Source organism: Bos mutus, chromosome 9, assembly GCF_027580195.1.
Source record: "Bos mutus isolate GX-2022 chromosome 9, NWIPB_WYAK_1.1, whole genome shotgun sequence".
Taxonomy (NCBI): Eukaryota; Metazoa; Chordata; class Mammalia; order Artiodactyla; family Bovidae; genus Bos; species Bos mutus.
The window spans coordinates 14,161,829-14,178,157 of NC_091625.1; the positions used below are offsets into that span (position 1 = coordinate 14,161,829).

The window sequence follows — 16,329 nt, forward strand, 5'->3', positions numbered from 1 at the left end:
GTTGACTGATCAGAACTATGGATTATCAATAGTTCACTGACAACATGAAACTTTGCTTACTGTGAAAACTGTTGCTTGACCAGTTTCTGCAACTGTCCTTTCAATTTTTCCACATATATTGTTTAAATGATTGGTTTAAGTAGCCCCTATTATATATTTTTAGTAATGGTTTTACTGAGGTATGATGTACATAGCATATAACTCATCTGTTTAATATGTACAGAATGTGATGAAGACAGTGGAGTAGGAAGTCTCTAAACTCACCTCCACTCACAGGCACACCATATTTACTATTTGCAAAGCAGCTATCTATAGTAACAACATGTAAATTAGCAGAAAAGATTCTCTGCAACTAAAGACATAAATAAGAAACCACAATGAGACAGGTAGAAGGGACAAAGATTCAGTGCAGTCAAGACCCACACCTCTGGGGAGATGACCCCCAAAATGGAAAGATAATCATTACTGTAGAGGTTTTTCACAAGGAAAAGGGGGTCTGAGCTCCTATTGGGCTCCAAAACCTGGGAGTCCTGAACCTAGAAGACAAGAGCCTGGAACATCTGGTTTTGAAAGCCAGCAGGGCTTGCATATAGAAGAGCCAGAGTGTTGCAGAAAACAGAGACTCTCTTCTTAAATGGTACACACAAAAATCTCATACATTCTGAGTTCAGTACAGGGGCAGTAGATTGAAAGGAGCCTAGATCAGAACCACTTGCTGATTGTAGCAAGTCTCTTAGAGAGGTAGAAGTTAAATGGAACTCCCCCTGGGGACAGAGATTCAAGAAGAGGCCATTTGGGTAAACTTGTTCTTCTATAAGGACACTAATTCTGGCAAGTGCCATTTGAGAGTTCCTCCTGTAGCCTATTAGTGCCAGGGGTTTAACCACCCATGCCATGTCCTGCAGCTCCTCTTCTGGGACACAGCCCTGCTCACCAGAAAGCCAGCACAAATCCTGGGAGCCTGTAGATCTCAGAGCTAGCTACACAGAACTTGGCAACCACTCTATAAAGCAAGACTTGGCAGCCAATTTGGGCTGAAAGCCAGTCATGCCCTCTTGCATACCCACAATAACTAGACTGACCACGGCAGAAGGGCTTGCATAGACTAAAAAGGGAAATCCCTACAGCACATTGTTCTGGTGATTAGAGGAGAATGTGCTACTGGTCCTCACAGGACATCTCCAACATAACTGCTTCTCCAAGACTTAGAAATGTAATTGAACTACATAACAATTAAAAAATAAACAGAGAATTAAGCAAAATGAAGATACAGAGCAATGTGTTCCAAACGAAGGAATAAGATAAAACCTCAGAAAAAAAGATCTAAATAAAGTGAAGATAAGCAATCTAACTGATAAAGCTTAAAGTAATGAGAATAAAGATGCTCAATGAACTCAAGAGAAGAATGAATAAACACACTGAAGGTTTTAACAGAGTTAGAAAATATAGAGAAGAATCAAACAGAGCTGAAGAATACAATAACTGAAACTAAAAATGCCATATAAAGAAGCAACAGTAGATTAAATGATTCAGAGGAATAGATCAGTGAACTGGAAGATAGATAGTGAAAATTACTCAAGCTCAACAGAAAATAGCATTAAGAAGAATTAATACAGTTTAAGAGACTGCTGGGAAAACATTAAGAATACTAATATTCACATTATAGGGTCTCAGAAGGAGACAGCAGAGAGAAAGGAACAGAGAGTTTATTTGAACGAATAATGGCTGAAAATTTCCCTAACTGGGAGGTTCAGTTCAGTTGCTCAGTTGTGTCTGACTTTCTGAGACCCCATGGACTGCAGGATGCCAGGCCATCACCAGCTCCTGGAACTTGCTCAAACTCATATCCATAGAGTCGGTGATGCTATCCAACCATCTCATCCTCTGTCACCCCCTTCTCCTCCTGCCCTCAATCTTTCCCAGAATCAAGGTCGTTTCTAGTAAGTCAGTTCGTCACCTCAGGTGGCCAAAGTATTGGAGCTTCAACAGCAGCATCAATCCTTCCAATGAATATTCAGGACTGATCTCCTTTAGGATGGGCTGGTTGGATCTCCTTACAGTCCAAGAGACTCTCAAGAGTCTTCTCCAACACACACTTCAAAAGCATAAATTCTTTAGCACTCAGTTTTCTTTATAGTCCAACTCTCACATCCATACATGACCACTGGAAAAACCATAGCTTTGACTAGATGGACCTTTCTCAGCAAGGGAATGTCTCTGCTTTTTAATATGCTGTCTAGGTTGGTCATAGCCTTTCTTCCAAGGAGCAAGCATCTTTTACTTTCATGGCTGCAGTCATTATCTGCAGTGATTTTGGAATCCAAGAAAATAAAGTCTGTCACTGTTTCCATTATTTCCCCTTCTGTTTGCCATGAAGTGATAGGACCAGATGTCATGATCTTAGCTTTTTGAATGTTGAGTTTTAAGCCAGCTTTTTCACTCTCCTCTTTCACTTTCATCAAGAGGCTCTTTAGTTCCTCTCCACTTTCTGCCATAAGGGTGGTATCATCTGCATATCTGAGGTTATTGGTATTTCAATATCAATATCAATAACAATCAATAATCTCAGATATGCAGATGACATCATCCTTATGGCAGAACCTGGGGAAGGAAACTGGTATCTAGGTCTAAGAAACAAAGAAATCCCCAAGCAAGATTAACTCAAAGAAGTCTACATTAAGACACATGGTAATTAAAATAGAAAAAATTAAAAATAAATGGAGAATCTTAAAATCTCCAAGGGAAAAGTAGCTAGTTATGTACAAAGGAATTCCCATAAGACTATGAGCTTACTTTTCAGCAGAAACTCTGAAGGCTTCAGAAGGGAGTAACACAATACATTCTAAGTGGTGAAAGGGAAAAAACCTAGAATCAAGAATACTCCACCCATCAAAGACATAATTAATATTTGAAGGACAGATAATGAATTTTACAGACAAGCAAAAGCTAAAAGAGTTTCACTTCAATTCAGTTTAGTTCAGTCACTCAGTTGTGTCCAACTCTTTGCAACTCCATGGACTGCAGCATGCCAGGCTCCTCTGTCCATCACCAACTCCTGGAGTTTACACTCATGTCCACTGAGTCGGTGATGCCTTCCAACCATCTCATCCTCTCCTGTCCCTTTCTCCTCCCACCTTCAATCATTCCCAGGGTCTTTCCAATGAGTCAGTTCTTCACATCAGGTGGCCAAAGTATTGGAGTTTCAGCTTTAACACCGGTCCTTCCAATGAATATTCAGGACTGGTCTCCTTTAGGATGGACTGGTTGGATCTCCTTGCAGTTCAAGAGACTCTCAAGAGTCTTCTCCAACACCACAGTTCAAAAGCATCAATTCTTCAGTGCTCAGCTATCTTTATAGTCTAACTCTCACATCCATACATGACTACTGGAAAAACCATAGCCTTGACTAGATGGACCTTTGTTGGCAAAGTAATGTCTCTGCTTTTGAATATGCTGTCTAAGTTGGTCATAACTTTCCTTTCAAGGAGTAAGAGTCTTTTAATTTCATGGCTGAAGTCACCATCTGCCATGATTTTAGAGCCCATAAAATAGTTTTGTATCACTAAACTGACTTTATGAGAAATGCTAAAGGGCCTTCTTTAAGCAGAAAAATATTACCCAGGAAATATAAACATGAAATAAAAATCTCTTTGGTAAAGGCAAACGTGAACCACTTATAAAGCTCAAAGGAAGGTTAAAATGCAAAAATAGTAAGATCAACTCTATTCACAATAAATAATTAAGGAATACATAAAGCAAAATATGTAAAGTATGATGTTGAAAACATTAAATGTTTGTGGAAGGGCAAAAATTAAGGAATGTTAGAATGTGTTCAAAGTTAAGAGATTATCAACTTATCTTACACACATACACACACACAGACACACACACACACATGGCTATAGATGAACCTCATAGTAACTGCAAACCAAGAATCTATCACACACACACAAGCACACACACAAGGCATCCAAAAATAACAGAAAAATTAAATAAATCAGTTCACATCACAGAGAAAATGATCAAATGAAGAAGAAACAAACAAACAAAAAACCAATAACTGCAAACCAAGAATCTCTCTCTCATACACACACACACACACACACACACACACACACAAGGCATCCAAAAATAACAGTTAAAAAAAAAATCAGTCCACATCACAGAGAAAATGAGCAAATGAAGAAGAAATAAAAAGACCTACAAAACAACCCCAGAACCACTAACAAAATGACAATAAAAGCAAATATTTCAATATTTATTTTAAATGTAAATGAACTGAATGCCCCAATCAAAAGCCATAGAGTCCCTTGATGGATACACAAACAAGGTCGTGTGTATATTGCCTACAACAGACATTTCAGATCTAAAGGCACACACAGACTAAAAGTAAGGGGGTAGAAAAAGGTATTCCACACAAACAGAAATGAAAAGAAAGCTGGGGTAGCAATACTTTCATCAAATAGAATTTAAATCAATACTTTAATGAAATCTGTGGTTTTATAGTGCATTTTAGTAGAGAAATTTAACACTAATGTATTTTGTTACTTTATTTAAATGTTAAATAGTAACATTTGATTTGTAATCAAAGTGTGTGGCATTATCTGTGATTTTCACTCTTATTGGGCAGGCGAAGTCAAGAACAGGGTATGACAATGTTCTTTAGCAGTCCCGTTTCCTTGCAGTTTTTACTGAACACTAGAGTCAACAAGGGATAGAGTTTGCTTAGAAACACAAACAGCTCCAGTCCACACTTGCAAAAGTCCAGAGGTCACCCTCGTCCTCAGCACCGAACCCCATGAAGGGCCTTCCTGTCCAAGATTCCTGCCCTTGCTACTGAGAAAGGTATGAGACAGGTGAGCCTCAGATCATTGCTCAAGGCAATCTGGTTGCATGTATTGCTGACTTTCTTCTTAGGAATGGAATTCTCCATCCTATCTGACTTCACTATATGTATGGGGTAAAATGCCAAGAAAGTATCCTGAGATCTGGATATCTTCACAGCAAAATGTAGAAAAAAGATCAAATGTGCAGAATATTCCAAATGATTATCTCAATGTACCAAGAAAACCATCTCTTTGTAGTCTGTGCATATTGTCTTTTCCATGTATTGTTCATATATAGATGCAATATGTCATACATATGAATGAAAGTTCTGCCCTCCTAAGTACAATATGAAACATGGTAATTATAGTGAGACTAGCCTTGAAAATGCTTTATCATAAATGCATTCGTACTTTGATCTTTCAAATAATGACACTGTAACACAATTAAGATATTTAAAAAACAAAGTGTGGAATTCAATCATTTTTAATATATTCCCAGAGCTATGAATTCACCCACATGAATTTTAGAATAGGTTAATCATTCAGGGAAAAACCCTGCATCCAGTGATTTCTTATTTCCCTCCGCACCACTCCCCACATCTCTAGCTCTAGATGACCATCAATCTATTTTCTATTTATATATTTGCCTATTCTGGACATTTTTAAATTGAATTATACAATAAGAGTCATTTGTGACTGGCTTCTTTTATTTATCATAATTACCCAAGGCTCACCAATGTTTTAGCATGTATTAGTAGTTCACTTCTTTTTACTCCTAAATAATATTTTAATATATAAATTTACTACATTTTATTTATCCATTTATGAGTTGATAGACATTTAGGTTGCTTCTATGTTTTGACTATAATGACTAACATTGCTACCAACAATTGTGAGCAAGTTTTTATGTGGACATTTTTTCATTTCTCTTAAATGCATATGTAGAAGTGGCATTGCTGAGTCATATGAAAACTCTACACTTGACATTTTGAGAAGCAGGCAGTCTCTTTTCCAAACAAACTGCATCATCATGCATTCTTACCAGCAACAGATGAGGAGTTTAATTTCTGTATATCCCCATCAACATTTGTTTTTATATTTTTGATTGTAATAATTCTAGTGGATGTGAAGTGCTTTCATTATGCTTTTGATTTGCATTTCCCTGGGGGATAATTATGTTGATTATTCTTTCTTTTGCTTGCTGGTCCTTTGTCATCTTCTTTGGAGAAATGTCTATCCAGATTCTTTTATTTATTTACTTATTTTTTACAGATTCTTTTAATAGGATTATTTCTTTACTATTGAGCTATAGGAGTTTTTAGTATATTCTAAATATTAGTCCTTTATCAGATATATTCTGTCTGCTATCTTTAGCCTGAGTCCTGGGGTAGAAAGACACGTGAGCAGAGGGATAACAGTTGATACACAGCCATTGATACCTAAACCATTAAAATTATTATAAAAAAATTTTTGGTGGGTAACATGATCAGTATGTTTTGTGACTGTTTTTGAGGATTTTATTTACTAAAAAAAGCAAGAAACAATTATTTACAAATATAATTACAACTGCATAAAAATATATACACAGAAACTAGAAAAGAATATGTAATTTGAAATTAGTTTTCAGATTGGCAGGATGATGGGTAGTACTTCCCACCCCACTTCCGAAGATTCTTAATGCTATTTACAAGGCAAAGGCCACATGACGACTGAAGTATCAATTTCACATTTGAACATATTTTCAAGCCAGTTCAGCAATGATTACTGGTCATCACTTTCTCATCAGGACCCAAACCTACCTTATCTATGAGATCCTAACAACTTTCTCCATGGTTCCCAAGAGACAACTGAGACTTGGGAATCATTGAAGAAGTACAGCTTACTCAGTGTCCACCCAACGGACTCCAGAATGTGAGGTTTTCTCAAATCACAACCCAAGGCTGTTTCACATTAAGCTATTTTATTTCCACTAGATTCATCTATCTTTTCCAAGAAAATGAAATAATGAGTCTAAGTTATCAGACTAGAACACAACCTTTGGTAGGAATAGGGACATATGCAAGAGTGTTGTTGTTTTTTTTTTTTAATGATTTAAAAATTAACTGGAGGATAATTGCTTTACTATGCTGTGTTGGTTTCTGCCACACAACAAAGTGGATCAGCCATAAGTATACATATGTCCCCTCCCTCTTGAACCTTCCTCAGCCCTCCACCCCACCCCTCTAGGTTGTTACGGAGCACCAGGTTGAACTCCCTGTGATATACAGCAACTTCCCATTAAAGATCTATTTTACATATGGTAATGCATGTTTCAGAGCTATTCTTTCAATTCGTCCCAACGTCTCCTTCCCTTGCTCTGTCCACAAGTCTGTTCCCTATGTCTGTATTCTATTCCTGCCCTGCAAATAGGTTCACCAGTACCATTTTCCACATTCCATATATATGTGTTAATTTACAATTTGTTTTTCTCTTTCTGACTTACTTCACTCTATATAACAGGCTTTAGGTTCATCCACTGCAGTAGAACTGACTCAAATCCACCCTTTTTTATGGCTAAGTAGTATTCCATTGTATGTATGTACCGTAACCTTTATCCATGCATCTGTCGATGAACATCTAGGTCACTCCCATGTTCTAGCTATTATAAATAGTGCTGAAATGAACACTGGGGTACACTGTCTTTTAAAATTGTGGTTTTCTCTGGGTATATGCCCAATAGTGGGATTACTGGTTCATATGGTAGTTTTATTCCTAGTTTTTAAAGAAATCTCCATACTGTTCTGCATAGTGGCTGTATCAATTTACATTACCAGCAACTGTGCAACAGAGTTCCCTTTTCTCCACATCCTCCCCAGTATTTACTGTTTGTAATGGTCATTTTGATCCATATGAGATGATACCTCATTGTAGTTTTGATTTTCATTTCTTTAATAACAAGCAATGTGGAGCATTTTTTCAAGACTTTTTTGGCCGTCTCAATGTCTTCTTTGAAAGAACATCTGTTTGGGTCTTCTGATGGAACTAATTGATTTCTTCAGGACATTCTATCCAAATGCAGAAGAATACCCTTTCCTAAGTACACACAGAACATTCTCCAGGATAGATCACATCTTTGGTCACAAATCAAGCTTTGGTAAATTTAAGATTTGAAATCATATCAAGCATCTTTTCTGAACACAACACTATGAGACTTGATATGAATTACATGAAAAAAAAAACACAAAATATACAAACACCTGGAGTTTAAACAATATGCATCTAAATAACTAACAGGTTACTGGAGAGATTAAAGAGGAAGTAAAAAAAAAATACATAAAATCATTTGACAAGGAAAACACTATGACTCAAAACCTATGGGATGCAGCAAAAGCAATTCTAAGAGGAAATTTATAGCACTACAAGCCTATCTTAAGAAACAAGAAAAATATCGAATAAACAACCAAACCTTACACCTAAAGCAATTGGAAAAAGAACAAAAACCCCTAAAGTTAGTAGAAGGAAAGACATCATAAAGATCAGAGCAGAAATAAATGAAAAAGAAACCTATAGCAAAGATCAATAAAACTAAAAGTTATTTCTTTGATAAGATAAACAGTATTGACAAGTCATTAGCCATATTCATCAATAAAAAAGGGAGAAGAGTCAAATCAGCAAAATTAGAAATGAAAAAGTCTTTACAACAGACAATGCAGAAATGCAAAAGATTGTAAGAGACTGCTAAGAGCAATTGTAAGCCATTTTAGGACAAACTGGAAGAAATGAACAAGTTCTTAGAAAAACTCAACTTTCCAAGACTGAACTTTGAAGAAATAGAAATTATGAGCAGATCAATCTCAAGCACCAAAATTGAAATTGTGATAAAAAACAATCTCCCCTAAAACAAAAGCCCAGGGCCAGATGGCTTCACAAGTCAATTCTACCAAACATTCAGAGAAGAGCTAGCACCTATCCTTTTCAAACTCTTCCAAAAAATTCCAGAAGAAGGAACACTTCAAACTCATTCTATCAGGCCACCATCACCCTGATTCCAAAACCAAAGACATCACAGAAAAAGAAAATTACATGCCAATATCACTGATGAACATAGATGCAAAAATCCTCAACAAAATTCTAGCAACAGAATTCAACAGCATATTAAAAGGCTCATACACCATAATCAAGTTGGGTTTAATCCAAGGATGTAATGATTCTTTAATATATACAAATCAATCAATGTGATACACCATATTAACAAACTGAAAGATTAAAATCATATGATAATCTCAATAGATGCAGAAAAAACTTTTGACAAAATTCAGCACCATTTATGATAAAAAGCACTCCAGAAAAAGGGGCATAGAAGGAATCTATCTCAACATAATAAAGGCCATATATGACAAACCCACAGCAAACATAATTCTCAATGGCAAAAAATCGAAAGCATTTCCTCTAAGATCAGGAACAAACAAAGTTGCCCACTCTTGCAACTGAAGATACTGTCAGAAAATTATTAGAGATAATCAATGAATTTAGTAAAGTCATAGGATACAAAATCAATACACAGAAATTCCTTGCATTATTATACACTAACAACAAAAAATCAGAGAAATTAAGGAAACAATCTCATTCACAAAAGAATAAAATATCTATGAATAAGTCTATGTAAGGAGACAAAAGACATGTATATAGAAAACTATGACACTCATGAAAAAAATCAGATGACACAAACAGATGGAGAGATATATCATGATCTAGGGTAGCAAAAATCAATATTCTGAAAATGACAATACTATTCAAAGTAATCTACAGATTTAATGCATTCCCTATCAAATCACCAATGGCTTTTTCACAGATCTAGAACAAAAACTTTCACATTTGTATGGAAATACAAAAGACCCCAAATAGCCAAAGCAATCTTGAGGAGGATAAACAGAGCTAGAGGAATAAACCTTCCTGACTTCAGACTATACTACAAAGCTACAGTCATCAAGACTGTATGGTACTGGCACAAAAACAGAAATATAGACCAATGGAACAAGACAGAAAGCCCAGAGATAAATCCATGCACCTATGCACATCTTATCTTTCACAAAGGAGGCAAGAATATACAATGGAGAAAAAACAATGTCTTCAGTAAGTGGTGCTGGGATAACTGGACAGCTACATATTAAAGAATGAAATTAGAACACTTCCTAACACCATAGACACACAACAAAAACTCAAAATGGATTAAAGACCTAAATGTGAGACTAGAAACTATAAAGCTCTTAGAGGAAAACATAGGCATACCTCTCTTTGACATAAATCGTAGCAAGATCCTCTATGACCCACCTCCAGAGTAAAGGAAATAGAAACAAAAATAAACAAATGAGACCTAATCAAATTTACAAGTCTTTGTACAGTAAAGGAAACCATAAATAAGATGATAAGACAAACTTCAGAATGGGAGACAATAATTGCAAGTGAAGCAACTGACAAAACATTAATCTCTAAAATATATAAGCAGCTCATGTAACTCAATATCAAAAGGCATTTTAACTTTAAAAAAAAAAATGACTGGCTACTCCCACATAGCCTACTTGGCTCACTCAGTTTTGCCATACATTGACATGAATCAGCCATGGGTTGTACATGTGTTCCCCATCCTGAACCCCCTTCCCACCTCCCTCCCCATCCCATTCCTCTGGGTCATCCCAGTGCACCAGCCCTGAGGACTCTGTTTCATGCATCGAACCTGAACTGGTGATCTATTTCACATATGATAATATACATGATTCAATGCTATTCTCTCAAATCATCCTCCCCTTGCCTTCTCCCACAGAGTCCAAAAGTCCATTCTTTACATCTGTGTCTGTTTTGCTGTCTCTCATATAGGGTCATCGTTACCATCTTTCTAAATTCCATATATATGCCTTAATATAGAGTATTGGTGTTTTCTTTCTGACTTACTTCACTCTGTATTATAGGCTTCAGTTTCATCCACATCATTAAAACTTATTCAAATGCATTCTTTTTAATAGCTAATATCCCATTCTGTATATATACCACAGCTGTCTTATCCATTCATCTGCTGATGGACATCTAGGTTGCTTCCATGTCCTGGCTATTGTAAGCAGTACTGCGATGAACACTGGGGTACACGCGTCTCTCTCAATTCTGGTTTCCTCTGTGTGTATGCCCAGCAGTGGGATTGCTGGGTCATATGGCAATTCTATTTCCAGTTTTTTAAGGAATCTCCGCATAGTTCTCCATGGTGGCTGTACTAGTTTGCATTCCCACCAACAGTGTAAGAGGGTTCCCTTTTCTCCATACCCTCTCCAGCATTTATTGTTTGTAGACTTTTGGATAGCAGCCATTCTGACCGGTGTGAAATGGTCCCTCATTGTGGTTTTGATTTGCATTTCTCTGATAATGAGAGATGTTGAGCATCTTTTCATGTGTTTGTTAGCCATCTGTATGTCTTTTTTGGAGAAATGTCTGTTTAGTTCTTGGGCCCATTTATTTGTTTGGGTCATTTATTTTTCTGAAATTGAGCTGTAGGAGTTGCTTGTATATTTTTGAGATTAATTCTTTGTCAGTTGCTTTGTTTGCTACTATTTTCTTCTATTCTGAAGGCACTTTTCACCTTGCTTATAGTTTCCTTCATTGTGCAAAAGCTTTCAAGTTTAATTATGTCCCATTTGTTTATTTTTGCTTTTATTTCCACTACTCTGGGAAGTGGGTCATGCTGTGATTTATGTCAGAGCACATTTTGCCTATGTTTTCCTTCAGGAGTCTTATAGTTTCTGGTCTTACATTTAGATCTTTAATCCATTTTGAGTTTATTTTTGTGTATAGTGTTAGAAAGTGTTCTAGTTTCATTCCTTTACAAGTGGTTGACCAGTTTTTCCAGCACCACTTGTTAAAGAGATTGTCTTTTCTCCAATCCTTGCCTCCTTTGTCAAAGATAAGGTGTCCATAGGTGCGTGGATTTATCTCTTATTTAAGTGGTGAGGCAAAAGATTCCCAAAGGACAGAAAGATAACATAGAAATAATGAGAGGCAAGGATTCAACGATGGTCAACAGAATGAAAAAATTTTTATGAGAAAGCAAAAAACAATGGGCATGTTTAGCTATGCAGACAGGTTTGATATATATTAATTAACTGTCTTGGCATTGGAAATTTTTGTACTAAGGTTGTTTATCAAGTTCTGTGCCAGAGTTGTTCATATCCTATGCCTGGGTCCAGTTTTAGGGTAGCTATATGACCCAAAAATCTTTATGCTAGTTTCTGAGACTCTGCTCAAAATTTTTCATTAGAAGGAAACATTGGCAGAGATCTACTTTCAAATAAATTACTTTTGTCAATATAGTTGAAAGAAGTCCTTAAGTATTATTTTCATCATTAAGATATAAAAATACCTCTCTTACAATGTCATATGTTTATATTTCATTACAACTTATCCTTCTGCTGCTTTTAATAATTGTTTTCATGTAAAAAGTGTCTTTGAGAATCCTTTAAAGAACAGCCTGTATCACTAGAAGTTATAACTAAATCCCTTTTATTTGTTATAAACATCAGAACTAGCTGGATGTTTGAAACATTATGAGCATCATGAACACCAAACTAGTTTGAAATCAGCAGAGAGGTACGTTCTGGTTAGACAGAATGTTTACTGTATGTCTGTGAACACAGGGTTGCTACAAAATCTTCCCACCAGACCCATACCCTGCCCAAAAGGTTTACAATTCCTTCTCTTTTGACATTCTGGCAGAGTCAGCAGCTAATCAGGTTTAAATAATACTTTTTAATAAAGTTACTCCTCAGTGGTTGAGAATTCAGACATGCAGGTATGTTCTTGAATACTAATTTGACTTTAATTAAAGGGTTCAATCTAGTATATTTTGGTTACACATCAGTTTTATAAGTAATATTATTTTTTGAAAATGTTCAGAACAACTTTATAATAGTTTGTTAAATTCCTGTGGTAAATCCCCCACAGCTTACCTCCATATGGAGAAGAGATATGCCTTTCATTCAATGAGAATAACTGACGTAACCCCTTAATGTTCACAATCACAGGCTAAATCCCATTTTTAATATGAATAAGAATATTCCCAGCCCCAGAGTCTATCAGGATATGTAACTCTGAACCACTACTGTCCAGATATAACATCAGCACAGGAATATTTTCCAGATCTAATAGTCTATGGAAATTGTTAGTCGCAGTTGCTTGTGATTATTTGTGAGACACTGTTGAAACAGAAAATTACAAGGCTTAAATACTTTGAATCAATCTTGGTTAAAATGAAAAGAAGCCACAAATGACAATGGTATCATGATGTCTTAAAAAACTTAAAAGTAAAACTCTTGTCATAACATACTTTACCAGTCATTATTGAAAAGTGAGGGAAAAAATGGGGGAATATTTTCACTCCAGTGTCCACAAGAACATTAACCAGCTGGTGCAAAGGTATTCTTTTTTAATAATAGTTTTTATTTTTTTTTAAATAAAAGTTGAAAAGACAGTGCAGCGAGTTCCCCTATACCCTTCACATGCCCAGTTTCCCTTATTATTAATGTTATATTACTATGGCACATGTGTCACAACTAAGAAGCCAACATTGGTACATTACTTTTAACTGAACTCCTCATTTTATTCACATTTGATCTTAGCCAAAAGTCTGAGAGGTACTCTACATTTTATTTAGGGTTCGCTAATTTTTTCCTATGTCTTTTATGTTCCAGGATCCCTTCCAGGACATTATATTTAGTCATCATGTCTCCTTCACCTTCTCTGCCTTATGACAGAGTCTCAGTCTTTGCCTATTTTTGATGATTTTCTTTTTTTTTTTTTTTTTTTTTTCTAATTTTATTTTATTTTTAATCTTTACATAATTGTATTAGTTTTGCCAAATATCAAAATGAATCCGCCACAGGTATACATGTGTTCCCCATCCCGAACCCTCCTCCCTCCTCCCTCCCCATACCAACCCTCTGGGCCGTCCAGTGCACCAGCCCCAAGCATCCAGCATCGTGCATCGAACCTGGACTTTGAAGAGTGCTCTTCAGATATTTTGTCTCTTGCCTGATGCTTTTCTCATTGTTAAATGAGATTGTGCTTTTGGGGGAGGATGGTCACAGAGATGCACTTCCATTCTCGTGACACCACACTGTGCTGGGGGCACATGAATTATTATTTGGGAGAGGTTGACCTTCATCACCTGACTGAGGCAGTGTTTGCCATAATTCTTAACTGCCAAGTAGAAAAATAACATTTTATTTATTCATTTTTTACTGCTATCTTTTAAATTTTCTTTCATCATTCATGTTTGTTCAGAACATTACAGTAGGCATGAAGGAAAAAATAACTGCATTTTTAAACTCAATCTGTCTGAAGTATAATATATGAAACCATGCTATTATCTCTTACAGAAAAAAATAGCATTCAAATAATAATTTGATATTAAGGTAAAAGATTAAGACCAAAGTCCAAGTAAGCCATCTATAAGGTTTAAGTTCAAGTTATGTTTCCCTTCCATTGAGTTTACAGAAATGCTGGCATGATGTGTATGATTTGAAATGTCAAATTCTCGAAGGTTTCTGCACCAGGGTTTAAATAAAAACTAAAATATTGGCATACTTTCAGTGATTTTCCAGTTCCTGTTTGATCTCAGAAATGTACAGGTTATCTCGGCCATAAGCTACTTCTTTGTTGGTACTTCTCAGATGGTGAAGTGGTAAAGAACCCACCTGCCAATGAAGGAGATATAGGAGACGTGGGTTCAATCCCTGAGTCAGGGAGATCCCCTAGAGTAAGAAATGGCAACCCACTCCAGTATTCTTGCTTGGAAAATTCCATGGACAGAGAAATCTGCAAAGCTACCATCCATGGGGTTGCAAAATGTTGGACATGACCAAGCAACTAAACACACACACACGAACTTCCATGCTGATAATGGCTTTCTTCAGGGCTCTCTCCCCGGAAGCTTTGTTCTCCAGGTCCACCTACAGTCTTCCTAACTTCAGCCACATGGAGGCTGAGGGCATACAGAGGACAATGCTTACTGTAGGGCTGGGTGATTTTCTGTCTGTACGACAGGGCTCCCTCCCAGTTCTGCATGTACAAGCAGATGCCATGGTTTGGCACATCATGTGCATCCTATACATGTTACTGTTCTCAAACACGCAGCTCTTCTGGCTGAGTTCACAAATCTCCAGCAGCTCAATGGGGACCTTGTGTAGTGCTTGGCCCTTTGTAACTCAATACATTGCAAACATATCTGATCATGTCTCTGCCTCTGGGGGATAGGTGAACTTCCAGATTTCCACCTTGGCCTTATCCTTGACTTTGTTGGTACATCCTTGCTCTTACAAGTAAAAAAAATAAGAATCTCTTAACCAGTCATTCATATCTTCTGTTGAGTACAGGAGGTCAACATAGCTGGTAAAAGTCTCCTCTCCTGGGTGGATTTCTCTGACTTCTGCCAGGGTCCCTTTGCAGGTCACAATGACATTGGTGCAAGATCAGCAAATATTGCTGATCCCAAAAGAGAAAGTTCTTCATCTTCAATTGTAAATCCATGACAGTTAACCTGTATGAAGAGTACTACCAGGATATCATTTTTGGGGAACTGAAAGTGCTTGGAATGAAAGTGATACAGAGCAGCAAGGTCATTCTGAATCAAATCCTTCTTCTCATTATCTAATTTACCCAGAGGTGACTCCAACTCCTTCATGGCTAACCATTTCTCTGAAGGTGTTCTTTCTGGGTAGAATTTATGTATAGCCAGAATTCTTGCAATTAACCTTACAGTCTCTGAGGGATTTCAGTTTTCCCCCAGAACAACTATGGGAGAACATTCCAGCTTGTGCATCAGCCAGTCATCTTTCTCACATGCTACCTTACAGTAAAATGCCTGCTGCATCTTCCACATTTGGACAATCCTCCTTTCCTGGTGAAGCAGAACTCACAGTGGTTACCCCACTCATTGACCATGAGCATGGAGGCATAGGCCTGCAGAAGAGGAGCAAGTCCATACCTGGAAGCATGATAGAGCCTTGCCCTGGCTGCAGAAGTGCTCCAGACCACTGTTGGCCTGGGCCCTCATCCCAGCATCTCAGTTTGTGAGAGGAGCTGCAACTGCAGCTCCCCAATAACATCTTATTTTAAATGTTAATCTATATATGTGCTGTCTAGCAGATATTTGTCACTCTTTTTAGCTGTCTCATTCTTTGAACCTCTTTCCTATAAGAAATTTCTCATCCTTGTATGTTCTTACTTTGCTGGGGCACAAGGATAAAATGCACAATTCTTTCAGTAAAATGTGGCTTCTTCTTCTCTGGTGGCTCAGCTGGAAAAGAATCCACCTACAATGCAGGAGACTGGGATTGAAGCCCTGGGTTGGGAAGATCCTCTGGAGAAGAAAATGGCTACCCACTCCAATATTCTTGCCTTGAGAATTCCAAAGACAGAGAGCCTGGTGGACTACAGTCCATAGGATTGTAAAGAGTTGGACACGACTGAGCAACTAACACATTTG

At 37.0% G+C, this 16,329-nt stretch overlaps 1 pseudogene; it reads right to left on the reverse strand.

Annotated features, from left to right (window-relative positions):
* Nucleotides 1-14,431: 14,431 nt before the first annotated feature.
* Nucleotides 14,432-15,897, reverse strand: LOC102275858 (N-lysine methyltransferase SMYD2-like; annotated as a pseudogene).
* Nucleotides 15,898-16,329: the final 432 nt, after the last annotated feature.